The 19,219-nt window shown below is 39.1% G+C and overlaps 1 protein-coding gene and 1 long non-coding RNA gene across 2 annotated transcripts in view; one reads left to right on the forward strand and one right to left on the reverse strand.

Moving 5' to 3' along the window:
- Positions 1 to 16,673, reverse strand: part of LOC140257416 (uncharacterized) — a 53,482-nt gene extending 36,809 nt beyond the window's left edge. Inside the window, exon 1 of the long non-coding RNA XR_011905015.1 lies at positions 16,131 to 16,673. This is a non-coding gene — a long non-coding RNA (uncharacterized lncRNA). The remainder of the gene's footprint in view (positions 1 to 16,130) is intronic.
- A 162-nt stretch (positions 16,674 to 16,835) lies between these two features.
- The window catches only part of CHD9 (chromodomain helicase DNA binding protein 9), an 83,472-nt gene continuing 81,088 nt past the window's right edge, over positions 16,836 to 19,219 (forward strand). Inside the window, exon 1 of the mRNA XM_072346869.1 lies at positions 16,836 to 16,935. The gene's annotated coding sequence lies outside the window, so the exon portion shown is untranslated. The remainder of the gene's footprint in view (positions 16,936 to 19,219) is intronic.

Raw genomic sequence — 19,219 nt, forward strand, 5'->3', positions numbered from 1 at the left:
AGGGTCATGGTGGTAACATATTGTTACATGCCATCAAAAGTTTCCCCTCATTATTTACTTAATTCTGTGTGTGACAATTGTGAAAGTATTGGAACACTATTATCTGTGAACTACAAGTACACATTCAGCAGCATGGCAAAAAATGACTATCCCTTTAGTTTTCTAAAATTAAAAAAACAAACAAACAAACAAAAAACTAACCATGATTTCTGGAATCAAGGCAAATGTGAAGATCACATTCACTGCCTCATTTACAGTACTTGGCACACACTAGTAATAACAGTCTTCCCTTCCTCCCTTTGTCAAATTCCACATAGTTACACAACTATATACTCAAATGTTCAGAATCAAAGATACTAGCATTTAATACTACTGCATTCTAAAAAGACAATAAACACGTCACATAACTAATTGGAAGACTAATTACCTTGTGCAGGATATCCTACACAGTTTACTTTCACAGTTGTGGACTAATTTGAAACAAAGGTATTGAGCTATTATGGGACCATCAGCCAGCCTGGCCATGTGACAATGTATGTCATAATAGCATTAAAAACCAAAAATGCAAGAAACAGGCATACACATTGTATGTGAGAGTCAGTCAGCTACAGGACACCTCAATGTAAAAGGTTCAAATATGAAAACCAGATCCAATTTAGTACAGCAATAATGAAGCCTTGCTTTCAATGAAGAGAATGACAAATCTTTTCCAGAAGATTTAGTTCTCCCTGCTGAATACTTAGAGCTTAAGAGTGTGGGTAACCTAAGATCAATAACTGGGTTTGCTATAGCATTTTAAAATAAAGTAACAAGGAAAAATCTGTGGTAATAGAACACTTAAGCAGATGACTACAGATGACCTGTCTAAAAAGGACTCTTGCTTTATCCTATCCATAGGAGTAGGCTTCTAACAACTGTTTGGTCCTTGTGCAACAGTTAGTGTCTTATGGCTCACTAGGTTAGATAAATGGATAATTGAAAATCACGGGGGAAAGCTTGCTAATGATTAAAGCAGACACTGAACCAGCTTTCAATGCATTTGTCTTCCATACAGTTCAATTCTACCTGATTTACATCTGCAGTTGCATGTTTGTGGCTTACCATATATCAAAGAACAATTTGCCTTCTTTTCAGTTTCTACATTTTTCATACATGAGAAATGTAACTAACACCAGCATGCACTGCTTGACAGATACCAGGCATCTGCTCCGATAATGGACAGTAAAACCAATGTTTCAGCAGTAGACTGCATTTCTCAAAGATGAGAGCACTCCGGAGAAGCAAACAGGTAGTCATACTGACATGCAGTCCTATAAATTGTGAAGTCTCAAGTGTATCATCCATAAAACCATGCTGCTGTTAAGACAGTAAGGTGCTGATATGATGGCAAGTCTTCTCTCGCAAATTCTTGGTGTTTTGTTTTATTGTTTGCTTTGGTTTTTGTAACTGAAAGAGCAGATGAGTTTCTTCCAGACAAAATTGGAAACCATGAGGTTTAAATGTCACCAGGATGCTTCTTCCTCTGGGAAGAATGCATGAACCTGGGGGACAACAGTAATAATGGTATCATTACAGGCTTTCCAAATCATCACATGAAAGTAACAAACTAGAGAAAAGGTTTAAGGAAGCTGATATTGACCTATCATCACATTAGGTTCCCTTCTGATTATACGTTATGACAATCACCACAGAAATGCTTACAGATAATTCTAATTGCAGCTGGGGCAGGGAAGGTGTTCTTTAGAAATTTGGTTGCTGTAACAGCAACACAGGTTCATCATCCAAACATTAAATCACAGGCAAGAAGTGAGGGAAAAATATAGGTCTCTAAATAGTAGCTCTAACTTTCAGAAGATAAATTCTGCAACTAAAGGTTTACAGTGGTTCTAGATTTTGTAAGAGAATAAAAATACTTGGTGCCTCAGAATAGACTGCTGACCAAAAACTAAAGAGCCTCAAAGTGACACCAACCCCATGTACATTCTGTCTCTAGTATCCCAGATGCACTGAGCACTGTAAATTTCAACCTCAACTGATTCCTAATAGCTGCTTCTTGTGCAGTTAATTCAATTCTAAAGTTTTACACTATCTGCTCTTTACCTGTTTCTTGTGTGCAGAAAGAGGATCTCACCATTCTTCAAACCAATTTAAAGCACTTACAACCTGATTCATGTCCAAACCCATAAAGATAACACTGTTACAGGGAAATGCAAAGCTTCAATTGAACGAGATACCCGTAATCAGCTTATTTGGGGTTGTTTTGTTTTTTTTTTTTTTAATATCCTAGAAGTTGTCAGTGGGTAACTGAAACAAGTTCATTATGGCTTTCAGTTAAGAATTAAGCAGAAAGCTCCTACAGAGGTAGAAAAAATTATCATTCCCACCCTCCCTTTTCAAAACTCTATCACTATTCCAGAATACTGCTAACAAGGCATGTCAAAGGAGATGACTGTATTGTCCAAGACAAACATCAGGGATCCAAATCTGCTCAGTGTTTAGGTAGTGCACTTCCTGTACACAAACTTCTTATCCCAATCTTTCATACCAGGAGGCCTAAACATGGAAGCTTCCCAACTCAAGCAGTACCTCACCCATAACGAAGCTTCAACGTAACCAAAAGGGATGCTCACTTAAGCAAGTGCCCATTTAAAGTTTCAGAAACACTGAAAAGATGTTTAAATCCATAGTGGAATTATTTTTCCCTCAGCTGCCCTCATTTAGCATAGTGGAAGCCTGCTTCTCCTGGTCTATTAAGACTTCAATAAAATCATTCATTTACAGTTAACCACAACGGTATTCACATTTGGACCTGAATATTAATTGACTGATAATGAGATGATAAAGCTGCTTCTCTGCAGGTGTACCAATCAATTTCAATGAAACTAAAGTATTTTTCCTTACTGCATCTGAAATTAAAAAGTGATTTATGTTTTCTAATAAAGTGGTTTTCATTGATCTCCTTCTTAAAAAAGAGTATCTTTTCATTTGCACCTTTTCTAAACCATAAGTCTTTATTTTCACAAAAATGATTTTCCAATATTTTTCACTCCCATTATGATTTGCTATTGCACACCTTTATAGGACTTAAATGCCTCCATACAATTTCCTAACTCAACCACAGATTTCCCATTCAGAATTAATCTGCTTTAAAGACTGTCAGAATCATTTAAGCATTTCTTAGACTTATCCGTTTGTACAAACTGTTTACTACTGTTAATAGTTAGTGCCATTCCAAAGCTAATAAATGACAGACTTTTGCCAGCCATCACTAACAAACTCCAGCTTGCAACAATTCAAAGTACCATTATCCACTGAAATCTTTCAGCAGATGTTTGAATTAACAGAGCAATTAGATTTCACTTCAAAATTATTGTCTTTCAAGTGATAATAATTAAGGAACAATGAAAATAATGCTGTATTCTGAACATGTGTTCAAATACCAGCATCAGCACAGGGACCAGGAAAATTGGGTGCAGATTGTTTGGTACCAGGAGACTACAGGAAGAATGAAGATATGGGGTACAGAGTGATATATACACACACAGTTCAGTACGCTTGGAGAAACCAAGCACAAAAGCTTGGCCTCAATAACTGTTAGCTCTGAAGCACAGACACCAAGCTGTAACTCACAGCATGTACAAAAAGCAGAAATACTAGATTAACAAAGGATGATCATTTAATGCCTTAGTATTTAGAATATAACGTGGTGTGAATTATAAATGAAGTGGCCTGAAACAAGTAGCTGAGTTTTCTTAGCTAACTGAGAAGTGGAAGGAGGATAATCATCTAATAACAATGCAAACAGCAACTACTGATACTGGAAGTGATCACAAACACTGCTACCATCTTAAATATTTTCAGAGCAGTAAAGAAGTATTTAAAGAATCGCCCATTAATCCCTACACTTCAAACACCAAAAGCAACCTAGATAAACCATGCATTTGGAAGTTACGGCCATCCTAAAAGCAATTTTTCCAACAAAATACATAGTTCATAGACATGACCAGCTTGAGCAAAGGGATTACAGGCAAACAATGCTCACATCTAACATTTATTTTATCAGGGATTTAAGCCTATCAGACTGGATCTGATGTTAGCAGTGCAGACAACAGTCATCCATCCCAGAGCAAGCCAAAGTGAAAAACATAAACCAAGAGATGTCATTGGCTACAAACACAAAGAGAGTCAGCACAAGCTGCAGATAGCTTAAAGTGAATCAAGGCTAGGAAGCAGACTACGACAGAGTAAGCATGATCAGGAGTCAGCACTAGAGAGCCACAGGTGTAGAAACAATTACAGAACACAAGAACCAAGACTGTAAAGCACAGCCTTAGTAAAGACCAAAAGAGCAGCTGAGACACAGCACTCCAAGTCTTTTATAAGCTTCTCTTGAAGCCTCTATTCTTGTTGAGAATACCATTTTGCCATCACAGAAGGTTCTAGGAATTTAACAAAGTAATTACCACAAATACTTGCTGTTCATCTGTGACTTCAACATAATTCATCTACGAAAAGAAATTTTGGTTTGATGGAAGCTACAGACACTTGATCGATCAATGAACCAGGGAAAGTATTAAGAAGATCATTATGACTGTCTCTAAGTAGAATTTTTCCTTACAGATGGCATTTTTAACGTCTGAAATCACCTCTGCCTACTTAACAGATAAGAAAATGACTTTCAGTTGGAAAATCTGCTCACAAGGAACCGTGACTTCAGCAGTTTTCTAGAGCTGCTGCATGCATAAACTCACGAATAAAACATCAGTAGTTTGGCTCTGGTATAAGTATTTCATTTAGAGAATTTCGTTTCTTAACATAAACATCTGGCTACACAATACAACAGTGCTTAGCAAAGTAATTTTCTTACTCCACTGTAAGAGTGGAGTGCATTTAAATTAAAATCGATTTTAAAATCTACATTTTCAATAGACACTATGAAGTTGTTAAGGATTGTCACCTACAAGAGTAAGGCAGCAAGTCTGAACGCATCATTTTCAACCATCCTTTTTATTTCGTCCTTGTATCTAGAGAGGAGTACATTCGCTAAGGACACATTACATTTCCAGCACTATTCCGAATTTCCATCATATTTCTCTTAAGCAAAGTATAAGTCTTTCAGGACAAAAAGAATTTTGAAGGGTGAAGTAACAAGAGCCTAGAGCCAGACAGCAAGTATTTCCTGACAGGCCTCCAAGTAGGATCCTCCACCACATCGCTGGCCCCACCTTCTAGCGCTGAGCTCCTATTTTTAGGAGGTAAATTTGCACCCATTTAGAGTAATTTGTAACACAAAAGTAGTTCTAGAAACTTACTGAAGAGTTCAACAGGGTGAGGATTCACAGAAAGTAGATCGCCTCTAAATAGAGCCTCCATAGCTTAGTGTTACAAATAGCCCATTGTGACTAGCAAGTACCTGCTGCAAAAAACAATTATAAAATCAAAGCCTTGATAGACTTACATCTATAGCCTTTCCAATTACAGGACTCAGAAAGCTAAGTCAGACTGGCTACTCGCGTTGTTCCCTACCTACTACCAGCAAAAAAAAACCCAAAACCCTTGAATACTCATTCTCTTGCAGCCTCGGTCTCACAATTCCTTTTACAACATTGCCCTCCAGTGGTATTTACCTTCAGATCTTTTCCGAACGCAGCTCAGTTGCCCTATACAGAAACTGGGCAATTCTGGAGAAATCTTATGTCCTCCGAAGTATTTTGGTACGCATTAGAAGTTCCACAGCTGCAAAAGGAGCTGAAGGATATGCAGGGGAGGCATCACTTTATTCATCTAAACCTGCTGAGCGTTTCATATAACCATCCACAACAGCACTGACACATGAGAAGGACTGTCAATTCCAAACAATACAATGCACTTGCTAGAGCTTCACCTCATTCGGACCTATCTACCCTGCCCATTTGCACATCTACTGCAAATGACAACAACTAAAGGAATTAAATAAGCTACAACATTTATTTACTCGGGTTAGGTCTTCAAGCACAGAAAATGTACATTTTAGCACCAATATGAATCACAGCAGATGAAAATTGGGAATTTACAATTCCAGTGCCTCACATCATAACAATCTGGAAGTTTAATAAATACAAATGTAAAACAGATCAACTAATTTCATATTTTTGAGACTATAACTCAATATGTAGTTCATTTTGTATGTACTGATGTAGATTTGTGTTTACTGGACAAAACTTTCATGTTCTTTAACACAATTGAGATTTATAGTTGTCATTACAAGAGTAATTGTGCCAGACAGAAATAGATGCATACACACTTTTAAAAGTTAGTTAATTCCTTGGATTCAGGGTTTCACTGGTTTTGAAGAGGTTACTCCAGAGTCAGTTCAACTTTCAAGGAGGTAACACTGGTGGCTTGTTTCTTGTGCAACATGGCTATTTTTCTGAGTATTCACACAGGAAATTAATCAATTTAGATGGCAATCACACACCAGAAGCTGTAAATGCAGATTAGGCTGAGATCCTATACAAAACTTGCCTTCATCTCCACAGTCTGTCAGTAACACAAAGATCAATCCCATCAAGAGCAGAATACCAATAATTAAGTTGCTTACTTCGTAGTTGCAGTCTGTATTTGAAGTACATCAATATCCAATTTCAACTTGCTGTATCACAAGCATTGTCCATTATAGCTGAATTCTGGGCAGCTTCAGCAGTTACTTCTATGCAGAGGTCTTTACTTTTGTTTTCACCCTCCAGGTTTTTGGATGGACTCCACAGCTGCCATGCTTTTACTGGTATTGCAGCCCACTTTGGTCTCAGTCAGACAAAGGTTTGGTGGATTATTTTTTTAATAGAAGTCTATAGAAGGCTCACTGCATTGCAGGACTGAAGAACAGTGAAAGGAACTAAAGTAATACAACAGGGAAATCTATTTAGCTAATGGTATGTTTAGTATTCGTGACAACACACTAATCCTGCTAATGAAGCATTGGCCAATGAAGAGCTATAGTTCATTGCAACCAGCAAAAGGCAAGTTTTCTGCCTATGAAACTGTTCTTTATTAGTATTTTTCTCTAATTCAGTAATTCACAATTGCTTTTCTCAAGATTTGATTTTTAACTTTTATACATCCCACAGCTTACTTACTAGGAAACACAGCCTCACTACAGGAAAGATCTGTAATGCCACAGCAGCCTATGTTATTTCTATATTAACAGTTTAATATTTTTAATATTAGCAGGCTTGGTGGGTTTTCATTGTTGTTTTTAAACAGTAGCATCTCCATAGTTTTGCATCTATTGGTTGAAAACCATTCAGAGCCTGAAATGTCAAGTACCTGGAAAGAGACAATCAGGACCACAGCTGTAAGATTAGCACTGTGGGACTAAGTAGATCCTACAGCTGTAAGATGAAGTTCTGGATGTTAAACTACATGTTTTTCCTGCAGAGCTTTAATAACAGTACCTTAAGGTGAGGTATCTTTGTCTGAAAGATATTCATACTGGAAACAAAGTCACAAGCACCTCAAACAATATTCCATGAAAGTGGAGGGAAACTCAGTTCTTTTAAAGCAGCCTACTGAATCTGAAGCACAATATTTAAGATTCTGTCCAAAAAACACACACACACTCACTGCAGGTCAGGGACAGTCACAGATTTGTGCACCTGAAGCAATTCCAAGCAGCAACACATAGCTCACCACCATGACTCAAGATGTTTTCAGGTTACTATCTCTGCTCAGTTATCACCAGAAACACTAATTACTTGCAGGCTGATATTGTTTGTTTGCTTTGTTTTAGAAATTGCTGTTAAGCAAGCAGGGTTTTCATTTACATCATGTACAACTCCCTATTTTGTTCAAGTACTATTAGAAACACCCACTTAACCCCACAAGAATTGATAAGCCATGTCACAGAGCAGGAGAAAATTCATTAAAGGAATACCTGTGGCACATTAGGCATAATTAATTTAGAACTTCAAAACATGCACCAATTCAGTCCTATGCTTCTACATTTGTCCACATTCGCATACTTCCTCCTCCTAATTCAGATATGTGGAGAGGCAGAATTGTCTCCCATGTAAGGACTCGAAAGGATCAAGCAAAAAAATTCAGCAGCCCCCAGCAGTCCTTAAGTCTACCTGTGTAAGCACTTGCAACTTCAGTTTACTGCTCATTTTTAGAACGCTGCCTGAAATTCCCCACTAGATGGCAGCTGAACCCTACATTGATCGTGCAATATTAAACAGAAGCCACATGAAAACAATCTCATATTAAAATACTGCATGTTCTATATAAGAAATATAATGGATTTTATACACAGTTTCACACTACAACTACAGTACAAAGTAAGATAATAGGCCTACAACCATTTTGGGTCAGATGTCCTTCAAGTACTTGAAAGAAAGCCAGCAAGCTTCAAATACAGCTTGAATCCCTGCACAGACATGTTCCAAATCTTCCCCCAGCAGACTGCACACATCATTTACTCAGCACACCTGAGAAGTGTTTGCATAATATGAAATACAACTGTACATTGCTCCAGTGATAGTATTTACTCAGCACTAGACACTGACAACAAGGCCCATTGTGTTCAGAATTGTCTTCTGTCATGCATTTAACTAGTACTTGTACAACTCCCCTCCATGCATTTAACTAATACTTGTACAACTCTCCTCCTACTGACTCATCAGCAACAAGATCCACCTGGTCAGTCCTTTGAAGAAAGATTGAAATACAGTTATTCTGCACTTTGTCAAGACATTGCAGTTTTGTGGTTAACAAAAGATATTAATTCTTCCCCCACAGTGTTCAATTTCTGTTGAACACTTTGAAAAAGGAAATATTAAAACTATCATTAGCACAACACCAAAATATACCATCACCTCTCCATTTCTTTGTCAGATATTTCTTATCTTACTATGAAATTTATGTCCTTCCATTCAATCTTCAAGATTGAAATAGCTGCATAAAGGAGACTACATCCCAATTAGTATAAACTGGTAGATATCCAGGATTAGCAGCAAGATGCCAAAGGAATACCTACTTTCTATTAACCTGAAGAGATGTTAAAGTAGCTCAAAAGAAAATGAATCCATACATGCGTATTTCTTTGCATCTCAGTCCTAGTTTGCTGTTTCTATTGCTATGCCCACATTTCTGTATTCTAAGTAGAAAGATCCAAGGAAATCTGTTCTCTTTAGAGATCTAAGGCAAGATGGCACAGATACCATGCCATGAAGAGTGTCTTGATCAGCTCAACCACACAAATTGGCTAATTGTGGAAAAATAGTGTTTTACAACTGAGAATTTGCTCTATGAGATAGTGGTGTGCTTTTGAGCGTTGTTATCGTTTCCATGGAAACAAATAGGAGGCATTACTTTCAGAGCAACCTCAATAATGAATACATTGGAGTACTTGAGAATTTCACAGAACCAACTTTAAGAAATTTTAAGAGTTTTAGAATTTCCAATGTTAGCTATGTCATGTGTTTTTTATTGTGTGCTTTACAAACATCAACAAGAGATTTATCTTGTAATATTGATAGATGCCAACTTCTTGCTATTTGTTAAGTGAAAGAGAGAAACAGCAAGCCTACTGGAGGATGTGACAGAGCTAAGGACCAAGAGCCCAAGCTTCCTCCTGTTTTACTGCAGTGCAGTACTACAAGTAAAATAAACAAGTAGTGCATAAAATTATCATCTTTCCTATCTTTTGTTTCATTGCAGATCTTGTTACCTAGCCAGAACTGCAGAAGTACTGCCTCAGTAACTGCAATAAAATGTCAAATGCACAAATAAGGTCACATCAGTGCCTGGAAACAGACTTCAGAAGTACTTGCACTGAAACATAAAACACACCAATTACAAAATGAGTTTGTATCCCAATGAAAGAGAGCCACCTCCATCCTTCAGGTACTGACATTCCTCTCTACCCCAAATTACCGAGTTACAGCATACCAACGTGACACCTTTATTTGCATACTCACTGTGACACACCAGTGTCCTTAAATATGATTCTGTGTGTTAAGGAATTATCTTAGTGGGTCATACTCCATACTGTTAAAAAGGACTTAGCCTGTCACCCAGTGCGTAGTATCTGGTTTTGATGCCAGTTACCTAGGCATCAAGCGAGACAAATTTGTTTCAAAACCACACTATAGCATCACTGCAACTCAGACTTAACTGACAAAAATCAGCAATTGTCACTAACTGCAGTATCAACTTCTCAGTGTTTTAAAGCCTCCCTTTTTGATATTTGCATCAGAACACTGAATAAAATGCAAATTTATATCCTTCAACTGAAACCTATTCTTGAGACTCTACATTTATCTTATAAATCTTAGTTGTCAGAAGGCTTCCCTTACTGTGCTGAGATTCTACATCATTTCTTCACTTCCTCTGTAACCTTCTCCTCATCCAGTATCTGGATATCTTCATTAGTTCTAACACTTGTTCCACTTCCCATCACAATCCTATGGTGCATATGCTTTTCAAAAGGAAATCATAACATAGAGAAGAACAGTTTTTCCCCAACAGATCTTTTATGACTCCATAAGTTCTTCATATAATTTAGCTCCAAATATGTCTTGCCTACTCCCTGATACATGCTTTCCCATAACACAGAGTTCACGAATTTCTGTATTAATCAATGGGAAGGAATTTTAGACTGAAAGTCATTATGGGAAATTGTAAAACCAGCTTGTTGTAACACATCTCTTCAGCAGGCAGCCCCTAAAAGCTCAGCCATTTGTGGGCTGCCAGTCTAACAACTCCACTGAGAAAAATCATTCTAGACTAAAAGTATAAAGTTTCTTAAACCCAACAAATACATGGGCTACAAGTAACCACTACCAATACATAAATAAATAAATAAGCCTCTGCTTGAGAGTTCAGATGCTATTTAAAAAGTTATGCATTGTATAATGTCATTATCAGACCCTGTACCTTCATTTTATTTTAAAGGACAGGGTTAAATACATGCAACAAAAAATACAGTTGGCAGAATTAGGAGCAATTCGCCCACAACAGCTAATTACTCTTCAGGAGTCAGACCTCAAGGCAAGAGAACGCTATCAAGTGTAAAGACAAACACGTTCCTCCAGCTGTTTGTCATACTTATTGGACATAATAAACTGGATGTGCTGGAGGCTATAATTAATCTTTACTAAGTGAACACTCCTTTTATGATGACTTGTCTACTGAGCTGTCTGATGACACCTAAGGCTTTGATAACTAACTAAACTAGTTCATTACAGTCAGTCTTTTTTTTTTTTTTAAATGAGATCATATTTTATTATGTCATTCACTCAGTCATCACCATCTACAGAACTCTGAACAATAAGCAAACAGACATTCCATTTTAAAGTCCTATACTCAACTTCCTTCATTACTTCAAATAAGTTGAAATTTAGTTCATACTAAAATAAAAGGTAGGCTACCTTGAGTGGTACAAGCCTGGTTTAGAAATGCATGGGGATAGACAGTGGCAGTGTTATTTGGTTTATGTTGCCAGACTTCATCGCTGATTACAGCTCACAAAAGTAGAGCTGCAGTGCCCTCTTGTGAGCAGACTAGTCCCACTTTTAGATAAGCCCTAGCAGTGATCTTGGAGATGATGTTGCAGCATTGATGCTACAAGCACAGCCTTCTTTTGAGTAGAAGTGTGACACTTGTTCAGAAGCTGCATGTATACACGTGAATGTATATGAGCACACTAACATATACACAGCCTTCCCATAACCAAAATGATGCTCTTAAAGTGAAACATTTAAAATTTATTCAACTTCTAAATATGAGAAACCAGTATCAACTTCTAGGAGCCATAATTCCTTACCACAATCTTGTTGTATTAAGTACTACCAGGGGGGGAGGAGTAAACATAGCACAGTTTTTGCTTGTAATTTAAACAATAACCAATGAGATACCAGAGGATACAACTACTGAAGAAAAGAGGTTTTTGTTTTTCTTTAAAATGAAGAAAGTTTAATCCTTGATGGCTATGGAGAACACATTAGAAAATGGGTATTAAAAGTGCACCAGCAATGTAAGCTCTAACAGAATATAAGACTTCATCTTTAGTAAACTGCAGTTAGTTATCTAGAAGTGAGCTCTCAGTCATCACAAGATCAAACTGTCATTACACACTTTATGAAATACAAGGTAGGTATAAGTATCTCAAAACTCATTTATGTTCTGTGGCACCAATAGCAAACCAGACAAGTGACAGAGGAATCTGAAACTTCCCAGGCAGAACACATTGGAACTAACTTTCTGAAAAGCAAGTCTGCCCTTTGGCCAATCACAATTTTGCTAGAAGATGCAGACATTTTTCCTTTGCATAGAGCTGGTCTACCATATGCAATAATAACCAATAACGCAATACAGACAATTGCTACTATGCTAACCTAAACATCTCAGTAGTTTCCACAAGTAATATTTTAAAAGGCTTTTAAGTTTAGTTTTTGCCATATTCTTGCACATCATGACCAGTAAAGAAGCTTCACTTCAGCTTAACTTCAGAAATGAAAGCATAACATTCTTAAAAGTTCATTTTAGCACATCAACCTATTGCTTCAAAGCTGATGATAAATATTTGACTTCAGCCCAGAGAGTCAAGGTCCAAAGGAGCTTCATTTATTTAGGCACAGATACAAAGAATTATTTGAACTGAATTTAGGTACACGGGTCCAAACTGCTACATAATCCCAATTAAATAAAACCTCTGCAAGTCACATCTTTCCACCTTCAGCTCCCTCTTGGAGGATATCAGTACAGCAGATGGGGAGAGCTGCTGCTACCTGCTACTGCTCTTACAGTAGCCTGGGCTCACGAGGGATTCCCTAAATCACTTAAGCCACACAGCTGCTGAATCCCACACAGCTTAGTTCACATCAGTTCCTGATAAAAGATATGTAAAATGTTCAGCCTGGAAGTCAGACAGTCTTTTACTTGTTCCATATTGAAAACTGTAAGACAGGCTCAGCAAACACAGAAAGCCAACACTCGTGTACTGTACAAACCAGTATGATTTCTAGTCTAGACTAGATGACCCAAATTGATTTCTGCAGTTCATGTATTTCAAGTGCTCAACTACATGACTTACTCATCTCCGCAGTATTAGCAGTTAACTCATGATATCTTGACAACTTGAAAGACAATATTTGCACATGAAATATACACAGTACTAGATTTATTTCAGAGGTCTTAAACTGAAGATCTTGCTTCTATGTGTACCAAGATGAGTCCACTGCAAAGACTCAATGCATATACAAAAAAATAGTTAAAGACCAGGATTACAAACACAACATTATCACAGTTTCAAGATTACTGAAGTCATCTTAGTGCAGGCTTGGGTGGGACTTACATAAAGTCAATGCTGGCAAGTTGAAGATCACAAAGGAGATTTCTGAAGATATTCTAGGGGGTTTAATGAGAGAAAGCAAGCCTCAAGAAAGCAAGTACCTGGCCGTCCTCTAGCCTGACAAGTCCTTGAATGAAAGCCTTATTGTTGAGCATATTGCATTGCAGCTCCTTCTCTGACTCAGTGTCTTCCACTGACAGTGTTTAGCAGAACTAGTCTCAGCATGCATCCCCGTGGTATCCCAGTGTTTGTGTAGAGCATCAGGCACTGCTCCTGACCACACTGTCAGACTTTTTGTTAGTTTGCATTGTTTGTTTGTTTCTAGGTTTTGTTTTTTTTAACTTGTCTAGCTGCCTGCCTACACAGAGCATAAATTCCTTGGACATACGGATAATGCCAGAGATAGTGCGGGATGATGCCAGAGATAGTATGAAAAGCCTTCTTAATTTGCTAAAATTAAGATAAACAGCACATTCTGCCCTCCTGTTACCCACGAGGGTAGAGAAAATAATAATGCATACGCTACAACATTGAAAACCGTTTCTTATGAGGAAAAAAAAATAATAATAAAAAAAAAATACACCTTTAACTTCATGGGCAGCTAAAACCCCAGTTTCAAAGCAGCGTTGCTCCTTTAAGAGCTGTACAGCTCTCTACACAACACCACAAGAGGGCAGCAGCAGATTTCTACATCCCATTTAGGCTCGAATGGCCGCTCGGAGCTCCCTCTCGTTCACACCGCTCCAGCACGCACAAAACAGAGCAGATCCGCACTCCACAGACTCTTCCGATAGGAGAACATACCTGAAGCACACTGCGCTACAACACAGAGCTATACAATGCTATTCAAACCTCTTCCAGAGCTTATTTAACAGGCTTGGTATTTCAGAATGAGTAAAAGGAAAATAGGAGCAAGGAGAAAGAGTGGTTATTAACAGTTTGTTGTTTATTTTGTTACAGTAGTTTTCAGATACAGTCAAGAGATAAATAGCATTTTGCACCAGGGAACTGCCTTAAAACCTCACACTTTATTTCCTGCACTGCTCACGACTGATGAGAATCTCTTTCTGACAACTTTCATTAGCAAGAGAACAGAAGAAAAGCGTCAAACTGTTCAAGCAGGAGACCCACAGTCATTCCATAGTCAGAAAGTGACCCAAAAAACCATTTTATTAACAAAAATCCCACAACAACCCCTGCCTCAAACCCCCCATAGGCTATCCTTCCTTTTCCTCCTCCTCCTCTATCATTAAAGACAGCTGGTGCACAACAAATACTAGTAATTAGTCTTACTGTGTGTAAATCTTAGTAAAAAGCTCAGGATTTGAAACAAAATACTACACTTACATGAAGCTCTACATCTGAAAAACAGGTTATACATTAACTCTATTGCTTTTAACAGAAAGCACACAAAAAATAAGAATAAACTGGGATAAAATAAAGCCGGCTTTAACTGCCACATTATTCTCGACATCTGGTCTACTGCAATCATCCAACATACTCCTGTTCTCAGAAGATTCAAGTCCCTTCCAGACTTCCTCTAGATTTCACCACATTCTTACAACTTATTCTTATCACTAGCTTCATCCTCTCACAAGAACCTTCCCTGTTCAACTCTCTTACAGAAGTAGAGAATGAAACCTTCAGTGCTGCCCAAAGAGGTCAGCTGACCTTCAGTCCTGTGCTCTGCATGCCCATCAGAACTTTCTGCTCTACTCTTAAAGGGCTTCTTTTCTTCCGAACACAAATGCTTAGAAGCAGCCCTGAGTCATCCTTCCTCTTTGAGGCATAATCTTTGCAGAATACATTTTAAAGCCTGATTCAAGATTCTCACATCAGCACAGAGATTCATGAGTCATTCTCAGCCTGTCAAGAAAGGAACTTTGGCTCTCTCAAAACACAACAAACCTTCGACAAAAATAAGTACACTTCAAGAAGTCCACCGCAATCAATCCCCTAAAGATAAAGGGCTTTTCTCATTTCTTAATGATAACAGAGTTTAGTTTGAAATACTATTCCAGTAACTTCAGATTTTAAAATGCTTTTCTCTCACACTGCTTATCTCACAGCAGATTTCACTTGAATATTATCATGGTTTTGTCAGTTACATACATTTCAAACTGTCATTGTAGCAAGCAGACAATCAAACTGCAGATATAGGAGTCTGTAGAAACAGCAATGGAAGCAGCACTCTAATATCTTAACTACAGACTTACTCAATTTATGGTAGTCTCCAACTGCTGACTAAACCACCACAACATACTACACAGAATCAGACATGTCAGCTGCCAAGAGATTTATTTCCACATTCCAAATAAGTTGCTTACAAATATAATTAGAAATCAAGTTCTGTTTCACAAACACTTATAAAAAAAAATCCATTTCTTCTTTCTCAATGAGACCCTTGGATGCAATTGTTTCCTCAACACGCACACTGAAAAATTAAAGTTCCTCTTAATCTAAAAAAGTACTTATAGCCATAACCTGTTTTACAGCTGCATTTTTGAGACCATGAAAGAAACTATATGCTTCCATGTATTTTGAGTCTGCAATGTTTCATATCTGCAGGTGTAGAACATAGCTGCTGCTTGCAGGAGTTCCTGTGCACATTTCAGATCAAAAGTTCATACAAACTACCAGTCAACAACAAAATAAAATGAAGACTTCTCCAATTCAAGCTGGGCAAGAACCTACAGCTATCACAACCAGAAAGATCAATGCAGTGGAACAACAAAACAAAAGACATAAAAACAAATGAACTAACATAAATGGAAACACATTACAAAGAAAAAGCACTCACCTGCCTCAGAAATTCTAGATTTATAGGGAAAACTTGACAAAGAATAAACCTTCAGCAGAAAAAACTTCCCCAATAGCAGTCAGGTCTTAAATGAGGTGTAAGAGAGGTGAAGCCAGGCTCCACGCCTTCTGCAAGCACACAGCTGAATTGCCTTCACCTGTGCTCCCAGGGCAGAGTGGGTCTTTTCCACAGGTGCTCCATCAGTGGTTCAGGCCAGGACTCAACAGTTCAGTGCAAACGTTTGATTGATGAAAACATAAAGATGATACCTTTTAAGTCTAGAAAAGATGGAAGACTACCGAGTCCCTCTCCTTTATTTTCTTCAGATGTCCCACATATAGCAGTTAGAATGCATGCATTTTTATGTTCTTGACTCCCATTGGTGCTATAAAAATTTGCCTGCCTTAGGACTTACTGCTTGTGTGCCTTATGGTCTATAGAGGAAGAAGACTTGTACTCTACAAAACAAGGACACTCCTCTTTTATCCTGCTCTGGGTGTGGAATAACATTTTCCAAGAAAAAAACAAACAAACAAACAACTACAGAGTTTTCATCAATCAAACATTTGCACTGAACTGTTGAGTCCTGGCCTGAACCACTGATGGAGCACCTGTGGAAAAGACCCACTCTGCCCTGGGAGCACAGGTGAAGGCAATTCAGCTGTGTGTGTACAGAAGGGATGGAGCTTGGCTGCACTTCTCTTAGACCTCATTTAAGACCTGACTGTGACTGGGGAAGGGTCTTTGGTTGAAGATTTCTCCTTGATGAAGCTTTTCTGTGTGAGCCTGGAATCTTCTGATACAGGTGAGCAAGCATCATTGCTTCTTTTATAGCATCTCTCTGTTGTGCTGGTTCTTTTGTCATTGCACATTTGTTGTGATGTCTTTCCCATTATATTGATCTGTCCAATGCTACAGCATTACACTTACCTTGTGAAAAAACAGTGGTACTGAGTTTCTCATAAAATGTACAATATACTAATGTATACATTATATAATATAATGTATATTATAATGTATACATTAAAACAATGGTATTGCTTCTGGATAGTGATATGTGACAAAAGTTTAAAATAAAAGGGAATTTAGCACTATGTAAAAGCTTTGTCTTAGTAACTTCCAAACCTGAGTAGATAAATACTTCAGAAAATAAAGCCCCTGACATAAGTCTGCATTTAATGCTTTCATTTAATCAACTAGGCTTTTTACCTAAATTCTAAGGGCTTCATAGGATTCAGTGTCTATTCAGCTGTAGAATAACCAGCCCCATGATCCTGTTTTCAGCTATTCATGAGCTTTATCATTCTAAACCTATGCTTTTAACTTATGGCATTACCATTGGAACTATCTACAGCTGAAAGCCCTTCACACTGCTACAAGTGCATTGATTTATTTGCTAAGGAAGTGTTACAACTGGCTGCTAATTATGCTAAAAGAATAAAGGTTGTCTGTCTTCTATTTAAGTACTGGCCTCTTTCTCTGTGGAGGATAGACAAGTGTATGTGTTTACTTTTAGAAATTGCTTTAAAAAAGAAAAAAGTGTGTATTTAGAGGTTGTTGTTTTCTTCACAGTGTTTGCGGGGGGGAAGAAGGAATTACAGCAGGAAAGAAATCTGTGGGGCTAACTAAAAAGAAGCTTGGATGATAACTTCAGCATATCTGTTACAAGGAGTGTTAGTGAATAGTATGGGGGATGACTGAGCTTTAGCCATGAAGAAATTGGGAGTGTGGAGAAGACATAGTGTTAAAAAGCTAAAACACTCATTTAAATGCTTGCTGAGATGCTTATTTTCCAAACTAAAAGAAAATAAAACTCCATCTTAAATTTCTATCTAGGCAAGTTTAGGTAAGTTGTTTAGGGACTCTAAAATCAACTGATTTATGGCAACACGCAGTCAAGTGTCTTCACATAGGACAACACAGGCAATCTGATGTTGGCTATGGTGAGAAACACTCAACCTACATCCTAATTGTGTAAGCAACAGGTTGCAGAGAACTGATGTTCCTCCCTTGTCTTACAGCAGGCGGCAGGAAAAGCCTGAGGGTGAGATTTCTCCTATCCCTGTATGTATACCATGCACAGTCCCAGCAGGCTCAGCACTGCGGTGTGGGTGAAAGCAAATTCTCTTCCATTCCTGTAAGGCTCAATTGAATCCTTTGCCCAACTCATGCTTTTTGCTGAGGCCTTCTCAGTGAGGGTTGTCTCTGTGCCACTACAGACAGCAGCAAGCAGCCCCTCAGTGCTTTCTCTAAGCAATCAGGGAGGTCTCCTTCCAGCTCTGTGCTGCAGGGAATGTTCTGTCAGACACAGGTCCTGCAGCAGGAACCTGCAGCTCTGCTTGTGAGAAGTTACATCAGCTAGTTTAAGTGTGTTTTGTCAGCTGTTGCTTCTACAGTTTGATCTTTCAATCAATATTTGGTATGTGGGGAACCATGTTTCGTAGGAGTGAAACAAACACGTGAAGGCAAAGGGAAGGGTAACAGTTCAGCCGTGAAGCTGTACGTGCTCCGTGCCTTCAACAGCGCGTTTCCGAAGCGGCTTTACACGGTGTGGTGCTGTGCCCTCTATGTGTCTACCTCCAGTACTCCTGCGCGCTGCCAGCTCCGCTCGGTACGAGAACGCTGCCGCAACCAACGAGGCGCATCGCCGACATCTCGCCACGCAGCTTCTCCTACGGGAAGCAGCCGGTTGCCTCAGACGCTGCCTAACCGCGGGGCGCTGTGTGACGACCCCAAGCGCTCCGGTTCGCGCTCCCGCCGCTGTGCGATGTGAGGCGGCTCCCGGCGGCGGCGCTGTGCTGCGGCGCGAGACCGCCCGCGCGCCGCTCCGCTGCTGAGGGGCCGCGCCGCCCCCGCGCTGCCCGGGAATCCCCCGCCGCCCGCGGTGGCGCTGCGGGCGGGCGGCACTTCGCTAAGAGCCGGAGCGGCCGCTCACCGCGGAGCGCAGCCCCGCAGCCCGGACCCGGCCTTCGCCGGTGCCTCCGGTGAAAAAAGGGCTTGGTTTCTGCCGGAGAAGGGGGCCATATTGGATGGGCTCGCCTCGCCGCCCGGCGCACCATTTTATCGGCTCCGCTGCCGCCCGCCCCGCG

The sequence above is a fragment of the Excalfactoria chinensis genome, chromosome 11, assembly GCF_039878825.1.
Source record: "Excalfactoria chinensis isolate bCotChi1 chromosome 11, bCotChi1.hap2, whole genome shotgun sequence".
NCBI classification, from domain to species: domain Eukaryota; kingdom Metazoa; phylum Chordata; class Aves; order Galliformes; family Phasianidae; genus Excalfactoria; species Excalfactoria chinensis.